Here is an 18,802-nt window from a genome sequence, read left to right on the forward strand (position 1 = left end):
CCCTACTGGTTCCCTCTTCAGCTGCTCCGTCTCTTTCAACCTGAGGGAGCCTTTGCACCTCCTGTCCTTCCGATGGCAGTTCCCTGACATCCACCTCCCCTCCAGGGCCCCCTTCACCCCCTCCCGTCTCCTCCCCTCCGGGCTGGGAGGAAGTAAAACCCCTGAAAGAACCTTCCTCATCGTCCGAAGTTTCGAACACTTCCCTCCACCTGCTACTGTCCCTCGTCTCTCGATACTCCTCGTCTTCGGAGTCTATTCCCTCTTCCAACTCCGACTCCGTGAATCCTTCCATTTCCTGTTCCTCGTCGGTGGTGCCGAAGTACTCCCTCCTAAACCTTTCTACCGGCTGTGGTTTCCTAGGGAATCTTTGGTGGAACGTTTCTGTTAAAACCTCGTCATTGACCTCCCCTGCAGTCACCCAGGTGTTTTCTGACTCCGGTTCCCCTTCCCACGCCACCAAATACTCTACCTGATTTCCCTTCCACCTGGAATCGAGGATTTCCGCTACATGGTTGCTGCGTTCCCTCTCTTCCAAGGCTGGTCCCCTGACGTGCTCCCCTTCACGTCCCCCCCTGTATGGTGACAGTAACGACCTGTGGAACACTGGGTGCAATTTCATGTGGTTGGGTAACCGGAGTTTGAAAGCCACCGGGTTGACCTGCTGAATGACCTCAAAGGGTCCCAATCTTCTGGGCCTCAATTTCTTACAACCCCCTTTGAACGGCAACCCTTGGGTTGACAGCCACACTTGATCCCCCACCCTTATGGTTTCACCTTCCCTTCTGTTCTTGTCTGCCTGCTTCTTATATTGTGCCTTGGCCCTTTCTAAGTTGAGCTGGAGCTGATGATGGATCGCTTCCATCTCTTCTACAAAATGTTCAGCCGCTGGAACGCTCCATCTCTCCCCTCCCTCCCCTGGAAATGCCCTGGGGTGACACCCGTAATTAGCCAAAAAGGGGCTCATCCCTGTGGACACATTCTCCGCATTATTGTAGGCAAATTCTGCCAGCGCCAACTTTTCGACCCAATCGTTCTCTCTGTCATTGACATAACACCTCAGATATTGTTGAAGAATGCCATTTGCTCTTTCCGCCTGCCCGTTGGTTTCAGGGTGCCGGGCCGTTGAAAAATTGACTTCCACGTGCAGCAAGCTCATGAGCTTCCTCCAGAACCTGGAAGTAAATTGTTTGCCGCGGTCCGAGATCACCCTCAAGGGAGCCCCGTGCAACCTAAAGATGTGTTCTACAAACAACTTCGCTGTTTCTTCCGCTGTGACTGCATGTGAGCATGCTACAAAGTGGCACATCTTTGTTAACAGGTCTACTACTACCATGATGGCTGTTTTCCCCTTGGACTTCGGCAGATCCGTCATAAAATCTATTGATACCGCTTCCCAAGGCCGTTCTGGTGTGGGTAATGGTTCTAATAACCCTGCCGGCGCCCGTCTTTCCCCTTTGGCTCGCTGACATTGGTCACACCCTCTTACATACTCCCTTACATCTTCCCTCACCTTGGGCCACCAGAATTCCCTGGTAACCAACCACATGGTCTTGTGTTGCCCAAAATGTCCCGCCGTGGGGCTATCGTGCAACTGCTTGAGTACTCTCCCCCTCAATTCACCTTCGGGTATATACAGTGCCCCTTTGTAATACAATGCCCCATTTCTTTCCTCAAAACCTTCGGGGCTCTCGCCCTCCCCCCTGAGTCCTCTGAGCTTATCCTGGGCATATTCATCATTTTCCGTTTCCTCTACCAGTTCTCGTTGCCCCACCAGCGCCGCCCCACACACCCAGCGGTCCTCAGGGATGACATGTCTCTCTTCAATCGCCCCCTCCCCCTCCCAATACTCTGGTTTGCGTGAGAGAGCGTCCGCCCTGACGTTTTCTGGACCTGGCACATAACAAATTTCAAAGTTGAATTTAGAGAATTCCTGTGCCCATCTCACTTGTCGTTGGTTGAGCACTCGAGCTGTTCTCCAATACTCTAAATTCTTGTGGTCGGTGCACACTTGCACCTTTTGTTGTGCCCCAATTAATAAATGTCTCCACCTCCGGAACGCTTCGTGAATGGCAAGTAGTTCCCTGTCATACACCGTGTAGTTCCTCTCGGATTTATTCAGCTTCCGCGAGAAGAAGGCACACGGTCTCCACTCTGACATACTCCTCCCCGGTTGAAGAAGTACCGCCCCTACCGCCCGGTCGGACGCATCGGTTTCCACTCTCATGGGTTTTCGTAAATCCACATGCAGAAGTTGTTCTTCCGAGGCGAAAGCCCTTTTCAGTTCTTCAAATGCTCGCTCCGCCTCCGCCGTCCAAACAAATTTCTTCTTGCTGCTGAGGCAGTCGGTGATGGGCGCCGTCAAGTGGGCAAAGTTCTTGATGAACTTCCGATAAAAGTTCCCAAACCCCAAGAATCTTTGCACATCCTTCTTGGTCTTCGGTGTCTTCCATTCCAGTACCGCTTGGACCTTGCCTGGATCCATGGCCAATCCCTTGTCTGACAAGCGGTACCCCAGGAATTCCACCTCCTTGGTATGAAACTGGCACTTCTCCAGTTTCACCCACAGCTGGTTGGCTTGCAGCCTGCCCAACACTTCTCGAACGTCCCTCACATGCTGCTCCTCATCCTCCGAATACACCAACACGTCGTGTAAAAAGGCCACACAGTTCTTGTAGAGCAAAGGCCCCAGAACGTGGTTAATAAACGCTTGAAAGCACGCGGAGCCTCCTTGTAGACCGAAGGGCATAACGAGGTATTCAAAGGCTCCCAAAGGGGTGAACATGGTGGTCTTCCATTCATCTCCCTTCCTTATGCGTATCAGATTGTACGCCCCCCGCAGGTCCAGCTTTGTAAAAATCTTTCCCTTCCTTACCCTGGTCAAAATGTCATCAATTCGGGGCATAGGGAAAGCCAGGGGTTCCGACACTGCATTCAAGGCCCTGAAGTCACACACAAGTCTCGGCTTATCTGTGTTTTTTTTGTCCACAAAAAACACTGGGCTGCCCCCCACCGCTCGGGACTCTCTGATGAAACCTCGCTTCAGGTTTTTGTCAATGAACTCCCTCAGCTCCTGCATCTCCCTGTCGGACATGGCGTACAGCTTGCCCACTGGGAGTTGGGCCCCAGGGAGTAGGTTGATTTGACAGTCAAAGGGTCTATGCGGCGGCAGTTTGTCTGCTTCCCTTTCGCTGAATACGTTGCTCAGATCTGCGTATTGCGGGGGCACCTTCCCTCTGCCCATTACTTCCATCCCGGCTAGGGTGACTTTGTCTCCGCCCTGAACCTTCCCCTGCTTGCAGTGTTCTAGGCAATGCGCTGACCCAAAGGAGACCACCCTCTGATGCCAGCCCACTAGCGGATCGTGTAGCGCCAGCCAGCTCATCCCCAAGATGATGGGAGCTCCTCCCAAGGTGGCCACATTAAACGCTATCCGTTCGGTGTGCCTTGCCACCCTCATTATCATCGGGACAGTCTGTTGGCTAACTTCTCCTCCCAACAGCTCTCTGCCATCAATCGTGGTCACCTGCAAGGGATTACTTAAAGGGATGGTCTGTATCTGGTGCTCAGCTGCAAACTCCTTACTCATAAAATTACAGGAGCTGCCTGAATCCAAAAGCGCCTTGACCTGTAGGGGGTGTCCATTTGGCAGCTCTAGTGACACTTCTATCACTAAAGCAGGTCTGGGTGGTTCTGGCGTGGGCACTTTCACTGCTCTTTGGCCTGGCTGCTGTGCCCCGACGGTGGCAGCCAGGCGTTGGCTTTTACTTGCTCCTTGTTTTCCTCCTCCCTTTCCCCCACAGCTCCTGCCATCCCTTGCCATTCCTTTCTTTGTGGGCAGACTCTGGCAAAGTGCCCTGGCTGTTGGCAGAGATAACATTTCTTGGCGCTCTTTCCCTCCTTCTTCCGCCCTTCACTGGGATTTGAAACTGCGCGCGCCCGCGCTGTTCCAACTTCCATCGGCTCTGCCGGCGGGAAAGGTGGCTCTGGAATGTCCGGAATGCGCAGTTCCCTCCAACGTTCTCCTTTCCCTTCCCGCCTTTCCAAAGCTCTCGCTTCCTGGCGCGCTCCTATGGCCAGCGCGGATTTGGTCAGCTGGTCCATAGACTCCGCCCTTGGCCCCCGGGAAAGTTCATCTTTAACGGCCGAAGAAAGCCCCTCTTCAAAAAGCATTTGGATGGGTTCCGCCGATAGGTCCCACCCCAATTTATGAATCAGCATAGTAAACTCAGTCCAGTACTCACGAACAGATCGGCTCCCCTGTTTGCAAGCCATTAACTGCCTTCGTACCACCCCCTGCTCAATGTCACTGGAAAACATCAGGTCCATGGCACGAAAAAACTTCCTCGTGTCCTTTAGTATCTCATTATTCACTGGCATCAGGGGTCGAACCCAATCCTTCGCCCCCCCTTCGAGATGGCCAATTACAAAAGCCACTCGCGATTCCTCGTCGGGGAAGTCATCATACTGCAGGTTGAGAGCGTATTGCATCTCAGTTCTAAAGGCATGATAGTTTCTGGGATCTCCCCCGAATTTCTGCACCAATCCTGGCACCTTTCTGGCTATCGAGGTGGTTTTCTCCTTTCCCTTTTCTGCATCCTGAGCCCTCCTCTCCTCAAGCCTCGCCGTTTGCATGGCCAGCTGGATCTCCAACGCCCTGTACCTTTCTTCCAGGCTTGGACCTCCTCCAGCTGCTCCTGCTCCTCCGGTTCCGGCTGGGTCGCTCATGATGCCGCTGCTTGCACAAGCTGGCTTTCAGTGACTTTCGGATTGCTGTGGTGGGATGATGAGCTGCTTGTGCGTAAAATGCAAGTCCCTCAGAGTTTGATCAGGTTTTCAAACCTCTGCCTGTAACGGAGCCCCTCCGGCATGGCTGCGTCAATCGCTAGTAGAATCCGAAAGTGGTTGCTTTCGGAAACGTTTCCAACATAAAAGCTCTTTCACGGAAACACGTCTTCTGGACTCTCTGCGTGACAGTTTCCGGCGAGGCGTGGGTGTCCCTATAGGAGGTCCTGAGACCTCTCCACTGTTTTCGCTGGAAACGTCTCTGAGCCACCCCTCCGACTCACTTTCCCTGGAAGTTCCTGCTCGCCCCCTACTGGTTCCCTCTTCAGCTGCTCCGTCTCTTTCAACCTGAGGGAGCCTTTGCACCTCCTGTCCTTCCGATGGCAGTTCCCTGACACTTTGTGTACACCTTTGATAAAGAACTAGGCATTTGTTAGTATTTTTCTCGTAGCAGATGTCAAAGGCTGTGAGCTGTTGCTGCAAATGCTCATTCTTCATAGAACGACTTTCATTAAAACTTGACATTTTAGCAGAACAAACCATTTTAAAAATATATATATATCATTGTTGTTATACCAGAGGCTATCAATATAATCCTGAAGGTCCCTTGAAGCTGTTCAGATTGAAGGATACAAAATGGGATATTGCATAGTGCACATGTGAATATTTAAGGCAGCACTACTCAGAGAACATGGCCTGTCCTACTTGACCTGTGAACCCAAATGGTGCCCCCGAGCCATGTCTACCAAGAAACTCGATAAACCTCTCACTTCTGCTGTCTACCTAGGACTGCAAAATCAGAAGCAGTTATTGACCACTTGGCATATCGCATTACATGGCCAGTGGGCTACATTTTGTTTGATCAGTCATAAATTGTGCAAGCCTAGACCAGGCTGCTGAGCTAGGCTTTATCCTTAAGCACTCCAGGCTGGTTGTTCTGAGTCTACTGCATGTGCACCAGGTCACCCTTAATTTTATGATCTGCCATGTCACAAGCTGCTAGTATACAAGCACGATGCATTACAAGAGATTGTGGGGAGAGGTACAGGGATGTTTCGTTGCAATCGTAACCTTGTGAATGGCTTTCCTGAAGGAAACGTAAGGACACAAGAAAAGGAGCCTGATGGTTCAGGCCAATGGCTTATCTAGTCCAGCATCATGTTCTCACAATGGCTGACCAGATGCCTGTGGGAAACCCACATGCAGGATTCAAGCACGTTGCTCTCCTGTGGTTTCCAGCAGAGCACAGCCATCTTGGCTAGTAGCCATTTATAGACTTCTCATCCACTAATTTATCTAATCCTCTTCCGAAGCCATCTAGGTTGGTGGCCACCACTGCCTCCAAGGGAGTGAGTTTCATAGCTTAACTATGAGCTACAGTGTGGGTTTTGGGCTCCCAATCCAATAAAATCACTTTAGCTTGTCATGTAAAAGAAGTAAAAGAAGAATCCTGTTTTTGGAAAGTAAACAATGTGCAGGGTTCCACCAATAAACATGATTCTGAAGCCTGTAACAAAACCAGAAGATTATGTCTTTTGCGTTTTACTCCTTCAAAGTGATATTAAACTCGTGTACAGTCCAGCTATTCCAGTGGTTACAGCTGTTAAGGTAAGGTTTATATTCCAGTGCAGTGGTACCTCGGGTTACAGACGCTTCAGGTTACAGACTCCGCTAACCCAGAAATAGTACCTCGGGTTAAGAACTTTGCTTCAGGATGAGAACAGGAATCGTGCTCTGGCTGCACGGCAGCATTGGGAGGCCCCATTAGCTAAAGTGGTACCTCAGGTTATGATCAGTATCAGGTAAAGAATGGACCTCCAGAACGAATTAAGTTCTTAACCCAAGGTACCAGTGTACTAGCATAGGAGTACAGATTGCCTCCTCACACAGATATTGAATAAAACCGCTGCCAGAAAGCAGTTAACAATATGTTAAAATGACCTTCTTTGGATTTTGAAATCCCAATATTGGACTGCTTAATCCCATTTAAGAATTCAATTCCCAAAACTACTTATTATAAATTAACCTGGAAATAGTCATTATGTTACAAGGAATTAAACTGGACAGTTTAACTTGATTTCAGCTTCATGCTACAGGTTTCTCGCTTTCCACTTATTACCTATTTCTTGGTGTAATCTACACACGTATTTAAAAAAACGCTGTGGAAATGCTTTCAAAAAACATTTTGAAAAATACATTGGATTTGGCATAGCTCACTATCGCCATCTAGTGTCACGTTTGTATACTGCACTTTACAACACATTTAAAACATTTTATTTGGTTGAGTCCAACCACACTTACAGGCACGCTTGGTGGGGACATGGGACAGGGCCTTCTCGGTGGCTGCACCCAGACTCTGGAACTCCCATCCTAGACAAGTTGACTGGCTCACTCACTGTTGCTCTTCTGCCAGCAGGGGAAGACCCTTTTGTTCCAGCAGGCCTTTGGGAACTGACTGTTTTTAATGGAAAGGCTGGTGCTATGATGTTTTTATTGTTGTTATTATCTGTATCTTTAATAGATCTTTCTATATGTTGTTTTAATTCTATTGGTGTTTAACTACTTCTTACTTATTATATTTTCCTATGTTTTTAGCTTTTTCTATTTTATCTGCATTTTTTTATCTATAGGCCACCCCTGGGGAAAAGGTGGGATATATAATAATACCAATGATGATGATGATGATATTAATGCCTTTCCTAGGGAATTTCTTAAAAGTCCTGTTCATTCATTTATGGTTGCCTTTGCATTTGAAGAAGGATTTTTTATTTTCAATCAAGTTATGCTAACACTTATATTAATCAGTAAGGATAAAACTACCTTATTTTCATAAATATTTTACCTACATAAATGCTAAACTTTCTTACAGAGCTGTTTCAGTTTTCTACCATGTCATCACTAGCAGAAAGCTACATTCCCCTAAGGATAAAATATGCTGCAGCTTGGGTGGAAAAACATGAAGCTCCCACTGTGATTTAAATGCCCCTAAAGCCTCTAGAGCTACAGAAGCATTTCTCACTAATTTACTTTAAAACAAAAAACAAAAAAATTAGTGCTCTTCAGCACTAATTCCATCACCAAACTGCATCAAAAAGTGATTACACTGCATCCCTTTCTCCATACTTGCATGTGACGTATATCCTTGCAACATAACTTTTACGGTTAAAATAAAATGTAACGTTCTCTAATTTGTGCTGTCATCTAATTAAAGAAATCTTATTATCATTATCAATTGGCAAATATCAACCAATTAATTGAACATAGCTTAATCAATTAAATGAGTACAGGTGGTGCAGATAAAATTCTACTCGGGCAACAGAACTTCAACTTCTTCTCATCTCACCCCCCACCCCAAATCTGCTCCATAGGGTCCCCCAGGTCTCTGGAGCAGATTTTGAGGGTAAACCAGGTGGGGCTACAAGGGAAAGGAGAATGAAGATCCATCAGAGAAGCGGAACAACATTGCATACAATCCCATGAAAGTACATTTTTAACGTAGGTTCTGAAGAATTTTGTTTGCATGGTTTTAGATGATGCATACATATGTCATAACAAGCACCACCTTACAAAAGAAACTCCTTGCTTCCTCTAAGTTGGCACCTACAAATTTAGTAAGAATGTGTATTAAAAACAATTAAGATTTTTTAAAAGAAATATGATGCCCAATTACTCAACAGCACATTTTTAAATCAACCAAAGCATTTCAAAATCATTAAGTCTAACTAATTCATGTTCTTGGTACACGGGTGGTTCTTGGGACACCACTGAGCCTCTCGGGCTTGCTGATCAGGATGTTGGCGGTTCGAATCCCTGCGATGGGGTGAGCTCCTGTTGCTCGGTCCCAGCTCCTGCCAACTTAGCAGTTTGAAAGCACGCCAGTGCAAGTAGATAAACGGGTACCACTGTGGCGGGAAGGTAAATGGCGTTTCCGTGCGCTGCTCTGGTTTTGCCAGAAGCGGCTTAGTCATGCTGGCAACATGACCCAGAAAAACTGTCTGCGGACAAACGCTGGCTCCCTCAGCCTGTAAAGCAAGATGAGCGCTGCAACCCCAGAGTAGTTCACGACTGGACTTAACTGTCAGGGGTCCTTTACCTTTTTTAATTCATGTTCTAAACCTTACAGGCCTAATTTTTATATATTATATTTTAGCTTAGCTCAGTCATTCACAAGGAACAAAAACGAGTGGCGATTCCTTTGAAACAAAAAGCCACGCATAAAATATAAGGTAAAATACAGAATACTAGGCCAATAAGTATGCAATCAGCCCAGCATGCATCAGCAGCAAATTAATATGGCTTACAGCACTTCTAAAGGATGCCCTTACTTTGGCAATTTCCCAGAGGACAACAGTGGAACGGCCACTAAGCACTTCAGTCTTTGATCTCTTGCTGAAACAATCCTGATGGATGCATGAGGTACCCAGGTGGGCATATTTACTCCATCTTCCAACTTGCTACAGGGCATTAAGGAGGAGGCAGACTATAGGTCAGTACAGAGATAACACTGCCCATATGCAGCTTGGCTACTGGAAGGACCAGAATTTAAATCACCACTTATTCAGCTTTATTAACTTTTTATAAAGTTAGTCATATGTGCCATTTCCCACACATTAAACCTGAACTGAGAGCATACATAATTCCTGTGTACTCTCTTCTGACTTTTCCATCAGGTAAAAGTTTTATAAGACTATTGTAAGCTCAAGGTATTATTTTCACAGCATGCACATTGTGGAAACACGCACTGGAAAGTCAAGATTCATATATTACAAGCAGAGGAGGAGAACCTGTGACTTTGAGATGTTGCTGGACTACTGCTTCCATCATCCCTTACCATTGGTCATTCTAGCTGGGGCTGATGGGAGTTGGAGTTCACCAGCACCTAGAGGGGGACAAGTTCCTTATTCCTATATTAAAGGATAAAGCACGGAGTCACTGAATTTTAAATTGTACACTCTTCTATTGCAGCCTCTGAACTGGCCCTAATATACAGTGGGCACTCGGGTTGCGAACGTGATCTGTGCAGAAAGCACATTCGCAACCCACAGCGCCACATCTGCGCATGCGTGGGTTGAAATTTGGCGCTTCTGTGCATGTGCCGAAACCCGGAAGTAACCTGTTCCGGTACTTCTGGGTTCGGCGCGGTGTGCAACCCAAAATCACGCAACCCAAAGTGTCTGTAACCCAAGGTATGACTGTATAGCTCCATGCATGTGCATACAGACAACATATTCATTTAGAAAAGAGCCTGAATTGGTCTTCCTATATTTTTGGTAAATTTTCTTGAGTTGGCTTTCTAGCAACCATCATTAAAATAAGGACTATGATAATGCTGAGTTTAAAATTGTATAATTTTTAGTTTAGTTTGGCAATTGAATATGTTCAGTTGTGTTTGTATATTTTTGTTCTGTGTACAGAAAATGTACAGCCGGTGGCTTATGCAAATAAATAAATATCTATTTATATACAATGTTAAAATATTAAATCATTCAGGTAGAATGATTGATTCCTTGAAAATTAGCAGTGACATTTTTTACTTTGACAGTTCTGGCATTCTGTTCCAGCAACTGCTTCCAAAGAGGAAGTATTTCATTATCTCTAGGCTTTCAAATGATCACATGATTTCTACAAAATTATTTCACTTTCCTTCCATTATAAGAGACTGTTACAATCATATCCACAATATATTGCCATAATCCAGCCCTGTACACACAGCTCTACAATAACAGTTTTTATCACCATGATCAAGGGCAACAGCCTCTATGATAAAGCACAACAGAAGAATCTGTGCATGGCACAGCTACAGTAGGAAGACGTGTAGCCACCCCACTGAAACCAGGCACTACCAGATGCAATAGGACGTTGGCTGGACTCCACAGACACATGTCCTACTCAGAGCAGACTCATTAAAGGTAATGGAGGTGACTAATTTAGGTTCATTAATTTCAGTAGGTCTACACCGAGTAGGACTTACCTGAATACAATCCATATTCAGGAGGAAGGATGGAATATAAATTTACTTGTCAGCTTTTTGAAAAGCAACAGATGAGCTGCATGAGCCAGAAAATGGTTCTTCATAAAAGACTTGAGGTTGCTTGACATTTAATGGAAATGGGCAATGGGAGATTCAAGAAGAAGAAGAAAGCAGGTATCAGTACAAACCAGGACAAAAGCATAAAAGGCCAGGAAGCTGAAGCATGAAGACACAACTCCACAAATTTAATATTCCCAATAGGCAAGGCTGGATTGTGGGTTGGTTTCTTTTGTTTTTGTTTTTTTGCATTTCCTTCTTTCATGGAAAATTGAATAGAAACACTGTACTGTTTTTAGAAACTGAAAAATATGCATGCAATAATGTAAAAAAAAAAAAAATGAAATATACCCAGGTTATTTTATAGCAGGAATAGCTGGTGTGGTATCCTTCAGATGCTGCTGGACTACAATTCCCATCATCCCCAACCACTGACCATGATGTCAAAGCTGATGGGAGTTGTAATCGAACAACATGGGGGGGGCAATGCACTGGCTACCCCGCTTTACGGCATTCAACTTTGGACAACCATTAAGAGAAGGTCGGCCATGTTTTTGACCTGCCGTGAGCAATGGATATTCTATGGGCAGCAGAAAAATATTGCTGACAAATGCGTTATGGGTAAAGTAAAGGTAAAGGGACCCCTGACCGACTCTGGGCTTGCGACGCTCATCTCGCTTTATTGGCCAAGGGAGCTGGCGTACAGCTTCTGGGTCATGTGGCCAGCATGACTAAGCCACTTCTGGCGAACCAGAGCAGCACACGGAAATGCCGTTTACCTTCCCGCCGGAGCGGTACCTATTTATCTACTTGCACTTTGACGTGCTTTCAAACTGCTAGGTTGGCAGGAGCAGGGGGACTGAGCAATGGGAGCTCACCCCGTTGTGGGGATTCGAACCGCCAACCTTCTGATCGGCAAGTCCTAGGCTCTGTGGTTTAACCCACAGTGCCACCCGTGTCCCGTGTTATGGGTAGAAGATGCAAATTCTGGAACAGCATAAACAGGTTCATGGTTAAATACAGGCCAGAAGTTTTAAATAAGTAACAGTGGATATTTTGCATAGACATTTGTGAACAGCATTTCAGTATAAGAAACAACTACAGACACATCACATTCTGCATGCAAACACTAGCATACAAAATAAGCTTACTCTGCAGTGTAACTGCAGTGTCGGAGTCTATTGACAACTGGAGGAGAACAAACGATAAACATGTCATTTTGTATATAGTTCCGAAGCTAGCTGTATTGGACAAGGGGTGTGTGTGTGGGTGCGTGGTGTGTGAAGATAACTTCCTTGTTGGTTAAAACACTAATAATAAAATAGTTTATACAGCACTATATAGATTTTGGCCAGATTTTGAAAGAGGGGCATGGAATTTTGCTTAAAGTGGATTTTCAAAAAGTTATTTTCATTTCACTCTTTTAAAATCAGAGTATTTTCCTGCTACTATCAAGACCAGTTTTAGTGTAACCTTTTGACGTGAATAAAAATGGATGCCCTGATGTGCACATCTAGATGCCCATTCTTAGTCTCCCTTTTACTTTGAGGTTTTCCACACTGCAACATGTCACTTTTTTACTAGCTATGCTTGGTAATAGAAGCTAAACCAGGATCTTATCCCTCCTTAGGAGGGGTTACAGGTCCTATTTTTAATTTATAGCATCTTCAGCTTAAAATAAAAAAATATCTGGCAGCAGAGGCCTTGCAGAATTGCTGGCAGCTGAAATAAAGAGTATCCTGGGACAGACAGACCAACAATAACCTCACATATTCATACTATTATATCCCCAAATCATGCCTCCAAATCATGCCACTAAACTCAAGCCACTGACAGGGTTGACTTTCACTAGTTCTCTGCTGCTACTGCTCTTTAGGAAACAACTTGCATTCCAGTATTTGGGAAACAGCTTACAGGACTGGAGAGAGGGGGAAACAGCACATTGCTATTTGAAGTTAGTAAATTCATGCAGGCTATCTGTAACTAAATGTTGCTGAATCAATAGCTGAGATAACATCTTTTCCTTTTCTTTTACATAGCTGCCAGGGCGCATTTACAAAGCAAAACTAATTTTCCAGCTGCTTCAACAAGGCCTTTTGGCCCTGCACTGGCAAATGACCATAGATTTGACTTTCACCTGTTCTCTCTGCCATTGGTGCTTTTCAGCAAACCTGGCCTATACCTGTCCTACAGTTTGTCCCTGAACATACCATAGGCCAATTTAGTCTCCAAAACCTCATAGCTTCCTGACACTTTAGCTTCAAGCAACATGCAACTACCAGAGGCAAAGAGGGATCCCAGGAAAAATAATATGCTTACAGTGTGATCCTATGCATGTCTACTCAGAATTAAGCCCCAGTGAGTTGAATAGGAGTTAGTGCCACGTGTTAAAGAATTGCAACCTTAGATTACTTTTAAAAAGAAAGAAAATCCTACTCATGTTTGGAACTTAATCTAGAGCTTTGAGATCTGTATCTCAACAATTAAGAATTATTTATTACCTTTGGTTTGCAATGCTTTGGTTGCGTGTGGGAGGTCCCCAAGCCACCCCTCAAAATAATTCTCAAATCACACGTAATTTTAGTTTAAGGTTTTTGGCACTATTTTGGCCACAAGTTTATTAAAATACAAAATCTGTGAGTGGTTGCTTAGGCACTGGTTATGACTATCTGTCCCCCAGCCTAGGACAGAACTGACTATCCGAACTCCATCGGACGCCAGCGAAGGGAAAACAATGTTGGGGATCAGTTGAGCTGAGCGACAGTCCTTCACCGCTCACCCAACCAGCTCCCCAAGGCTTGCCGGCCCTGGTCCCATTTCAGGGATTGGACGAAATCGTGGCAAGCCCCAGGATTCCTTTAACGGAATTTCCTTCCAGCACCATTGGAGGGGCAGGCACAGCCTATCCTGACCCCTCCCACCACCAATTTTTATAACCAATGCCTAACCGCAACCTTACAAGTTGTGACTAATTGCTAAGTAGTAGGCAAAAACCAGATGGCACCAGCCAATCAGCCAAATGGCAAAATTCCTACTAGGCCCCTGCCCCAAGGCAGACGACCCCATGACAGGCAAAGCAAGGTCAACCGGAACACAGGGCGGGCGGGCGGGTGATCCGATGCACACTGCGAAAGAGAAAGCAGAAGCAGTGAGCCCCAATATTTAAAACCTATGGTCCCACCCACCCAATTTGCTACATGCAATTTGCCTCAGCAACCCGGTCAGCCAATCGTTGCGCCAGGCCATAACCATTAACCTGCCTGGCAACAGAGGGCTGGCCTGGGAGCCCCCACCACAACCCGTGCTCTCATTTTAGGGAGAACACGCTTTGCTGGTAGAGCAAACCGAAAATAGGTACCGGTATTTTCACACTTCAGCTTGAATTAGCCTGAGTCAGTTTCAAAACTCTGAAGAACAACACAAGCAGCATAGAAATTTTTTGCAGGGTTTGTTTGCGTGACACAAAGCTCCAATAAAAATTAAAACAGCGTTTTTATTCTCACGAAGCAATGCAGTTTTTAAATTAAGGCACAATGAATGAATAAGTAAACACAGTGCCAGGCTTCAGCCTCAAAACCACTTACTCTGAAGTAGCCACGGTAACTTCACCAGAACGTCTCCGGAGTCAGCAGACTGAACAACTGTGGTCTACATCTGTCTAACTGTAATTTAAATTGTGAAATGTCCCAACAAACAATGATGTGCTAACATCTTTTTCCTTCTTCTACGAAGTTGAGTTTCCTGCATTCAAAACAGGGGGGGTTGAAGTATTCTTCACGTAGCTTTGACATTGTCACAGCAAACCTAGGCAATGAGTTGCTTGGCATTCTGTGTTTGGCTTGTTTTTCCTCACGCAAAATATTGATGTTGTTTTAACAAGTACAGTCATTGGTCTTTTCATCCTCTAGGAGTTAAGCAAATCCCATGTTGTTATAAACTATAGTGGTGACTCGGGCCAGGCCAGGATAAAATCCAAACACAGGGAAAAACCTGTAATTAACATGTTCAAGGAACTAAAAGACGCACAGAAGTAGGAAGGCCTGCATACATATTTGCTTGTTGGTACAGGCTATAAAGTCCCAGCAATCTGCTGCTGCCTCAAATATTGCCAGAAACACAAATTGTGTAAAGAACCTCCCTCCAAACATAACAATCAACATGAACTCTATGTCAGAAATTAAATTGGACAAAGGTTAAACGTCTGTACACACATAATGCATGCCAATATGTATTCGCGGGGAAAAGGCTCGAAGGGTCTGTCCTCCCTCTAATCATATTCAATAAAACTTACAAAACTTTATACGCCTGAAAACTGTATGTGACCAGTGAGTTGTTACACTGTTATGTAGAGAGGAGTTTGGGATTTCAATGCTAAATACTATCCAAATTCACTATCTAAATGAAAACATTGAATATGGTGTTTCTAACTGAATATTATGATGGGTGGCAGGAATTCAGACTGATTAAACAGTCAAGATCATTCCAGTTCCCTGGAAATTCCATTCTTTTCTGAAGAACCATTTATTATTTAATATTCAGCAGTGGCGAATATGAAATTAATCAATCCATTTCACTTTATCCATTAGGCATTCTAATCTCCACTTCACCATGACAGGGACGAGTAACGAATTCCAGTTACTATTCGTCCTTCTTCCTTATTGTACAAAATCTATACAACAGAGGTTTAAATGTTTCATAATCAGTGAAACTGCTGAGAGGGATCCATCTCTATGGAACCCTGTTTCTCTTCAAGAGCTATTTGTGGTCCCATGCCAAGCCCTGGAAATTACACATCAAATTGGCTTTTTCTGTCAGTGACTCACCAGGCTTCTTTTAAGTCGGTGTCCCAGAAAAAAGCTAGTTTGCCATGACCTACTAGTCGATCCTGACCAAGCACCTAGGAATCAAATTAAGTGATTTAAAAATAAATAAAATAGCAAAACAACCTGTCTTATAGTATGCCATTCTGAACCCACAAGATAGCTGCCCAACTCTCTACAGTTTAAGATAAATCTATAAAATGTTTCTGTGGTGAAGTTCAACCTTGTCTTCAATTTAGGAGAAGCAGTTCAAAGAAAAAGAATGGAATGTTATTTTAACCCATTTTAACCTGAGCTTACCACACCCCTGATAATCAATACTGGGGATTTAAGTCCAAGCTCTTAGACTTAACCCAATAAAGATATTGCAGAAGGAAGTGAAAGAGAAGCTGAGGTGACTATTAGTATCTGCCTCTCTTCATACTATGAGAATGGCTGTCCTACTTCAAAGGGAGACAACCTCTGGCCCTCCAGATATTACTGGCCTCCAACTCCCATCAGTCCCAGACTTTGTAAGCTTTGGTCAGAAATGAATGAGCTGTAGTCCAACAACATCTGGAGGGCCATCCCTGATTTACTTCAAACATTGCTTATTATAAACCATCTTACACAAGCAATAGTCATACACTTTACCAAAGGCTGAATTGTTCTGCTATGTAGAATTTTGCAGTGCTCCTAACTCTTTATTAAAAACCCCTAGAATTCCAGAAGACAAATACATTGAAAATATTAATATTATAGGGGAAATATTATAGGGAGAACATAGCATGACATCCAACCAATGAGAAATCTCCTTCTTTTCTGTCCCTTACATCCTCCCTAAATAGGCTTCAAGGGTTTTTCCAATAATCCATATCAGATTTTGGGCGTGCACAGGGGACTCCAAGGGGGAGGAGAGGGAGAAGTATCACTGAGCCAGCAGAAGGCCATTCCACTGGCAGACAGCCACCAATGGAAATCATGCATAGCAGTCGGTTCTTGAAATATATACAACACAGATAAAGCAAGTGGCCAAATCTTCAGCTGAGAAGAAAAAAGCAATACTAAACATACATCTAATTTCCAAAGCATAATGCTTGATATCCTGCACTTTGAACCCATTAGCAATACTATAACAATACTATAATCCATTAACAATACTATATTGCTTTCATATTTTTTTTAGGATTTCAACTGACTAGATTATAGTGCACATAGACAGGACCAGGATGTATGTTTAAGGATGAAAGCTATTGCTCACAGCTAACTTGGTAGCAGAATGACAACAATAATTAAATGCACTGCGTGTATTTAGTCCTGCAGAACAAGGTCCTCCCAGTGCCCACCCATGGAACCATGAAGGTGATTTTCTACTATTCTTCTTCCCTCCTTATTCTCCTGCACACTAAAAATATTCTGCTCCAGAAGGTTAGATGATACTCTTGAGTAGGATGGAAGGGACTGTGTGGGACTGAATGGAAGACAAGGAATTGGCGAAAATCATCTCTCCCCCCCCCCTTCTGTTAGTGGGAGCCTTCACTGGATCAAAGACCATTGCATAAACAAAAGGACTTCTTCCGTGAATATAAGGACACCATTGGATCCAACCCAGTTGTGGTTTTTTGTACTTGCGTTTGGCAAAGTTTGCTCTGATGAACTTAGGAACCTGCTTGGTATTCACAAGATTTCTTGGTGAGCATATATGGGGAAAGCTTAGTTCTCTCCCAGTTTGTAATGTTGTCGCATGTATGTTGATGGTGCCTCATGCACATGATTTATTGTGTCGTTTCCTATGCACTGTGGTCCCCAGCACCAGCCTTGGTTGAGAATAGCTTGGAAACTGAACTCTCTATAACCTTCCAAAAACAAGCACATATGTGAAAACAAGAGGGTCTAAGATCTGGATGAGAGACAGCTACCACATAAAACAACTGACCAAACGCAGAAGATATATCCTTACACAAAAGTCCCTTGGTTAGCTGGTTTGGTCACGCAGTTCACCACAATCAAGATGAGCAAGTTAACATAATTTTTGCATGTATATACCTAGAAAGCATGTTTGAGCATGAACCACACATGTTCGGAATCTTACTTTACATTCTGAGCGGGACAAATTCATATTCCAAGCCAGATAATTATGATCTTTGGCAACAGCTCTACTTAGTAGCTTTTTAAAATTAGCTTTTCAACCATTGCTTTCAATCCAATAATCAAATCAAGTATGCTCAGTGTGCCTTTATTCTTATGCCATCACTTACTTTCAAAATTCGTTTCCACCTGATCTGACAGTCTAATAGAACTTACTGCCTGATCCACACACTTACTTACTTAAATGTTTGCCCTGCTAAGTTCAATGGGGCTTATTCGCCAATGAAGTATGTGCGGATAGCACTACGGTCTTACACTGGAGCCAGAGGATCAACTGCCACATCCATCGCACTGCCAGACTTCCTTTCACCAGCAAGGTGGGAGTGAGGGCAGAGCATGGCTCTTATGTCCCTGTGTCCTGTTATGGGGTTTTTCTTTGTGCTTTACCTAATCCCACCCCAAAATTAGGAACAAATCTGAGGACATGACAGAACACTGAGAAGCCTACAGCACCTTTGGATCCCAGCCTTCCCCCAATCCACCCGCTTCACATATCCTCATCTGCCAGTGAGACTGAGGGCAGGACTACACTACAGGCTGGATTTAACTAACCTGGCACACAAGTGGAAGCCATTGCAAGGGCTCCCCCAACACAATGGGGCTTTCCCTTTCTCCTTTCCCTGCATGCCCCCTGCCTCCACACAATCTGTTCTGGGCGGTTCAGAGAACCCCCAGAACAACACACAGCAGCGAGAGAGGGGGACTGTTCTGTCTGGCAAGCAGAAATGCTTGTGTTGGTGGAACAATCAGAAGAGCGCGACACAGAATTCCTCCCTTGTGCATTCAAAGCATATCCAGCACCTATTTAAAGCGCATGACCTCCCCAAAAGAACCCTGGGATCTGTAGTTTCCTCTTCACAGAGCTACCATTTCCAACACCCTTAACAAACTATAATTTCAGGACTCTTTGGAGAAGTCACGTGCTTTAAATGTGTGTGGAATATGTCTTTAAACGTACAGTGTGGAATAGTCCTAAGACCATGGACATTGCCTGCCCAGGTGCCACAACCCCCTGCCACCCCAACCTTATGGAAAGAAGCAGACA

At 44.7% G+C, this 18,802-nt stretch overlaps 1 protein-coding gene across 22 annotated transcripts in view; it reads right to left on the bottom strand.

The window, feature by feature from the left end:
- The window catches only part of BAZ2B (bromodomain adjacent to zinc finger domain 2B), a 190,491-nt gene that overhangs the window by 95,507 nt on the left and 76,182 nt on the right, over positions 1-18,802 (bottom strand). For 2 of the 22 annotated variants that reach the window (XM_077936461.1, XM_077936452.1), the window contains exon 3: positions 15,634-15,707. The exons of the other annotated variants lie outside the window; for them this stretch is intronic. The gene's annotated coding sequence lies outside the window, so the exon portion shown is untranslated. The remainder of the gene's footprint in view (positions 1-15,633; positions 15,708-18,802) is intronic. 22 annotated transcript variants of the gene reach the window in all.

Source organism: Podarcis muralis, chromosome 1, assembly GCF_964188315.1.
Source record: "Podarcis muralis chromosome 1, rPodMur119.hap1.1, whole genome shotgun sequence".
NCBI lineage: Eukaryota > Metazoa > Chordata > Lepidosauria > Squamata > Lacertidae > Podarcis > Podarcis muralis.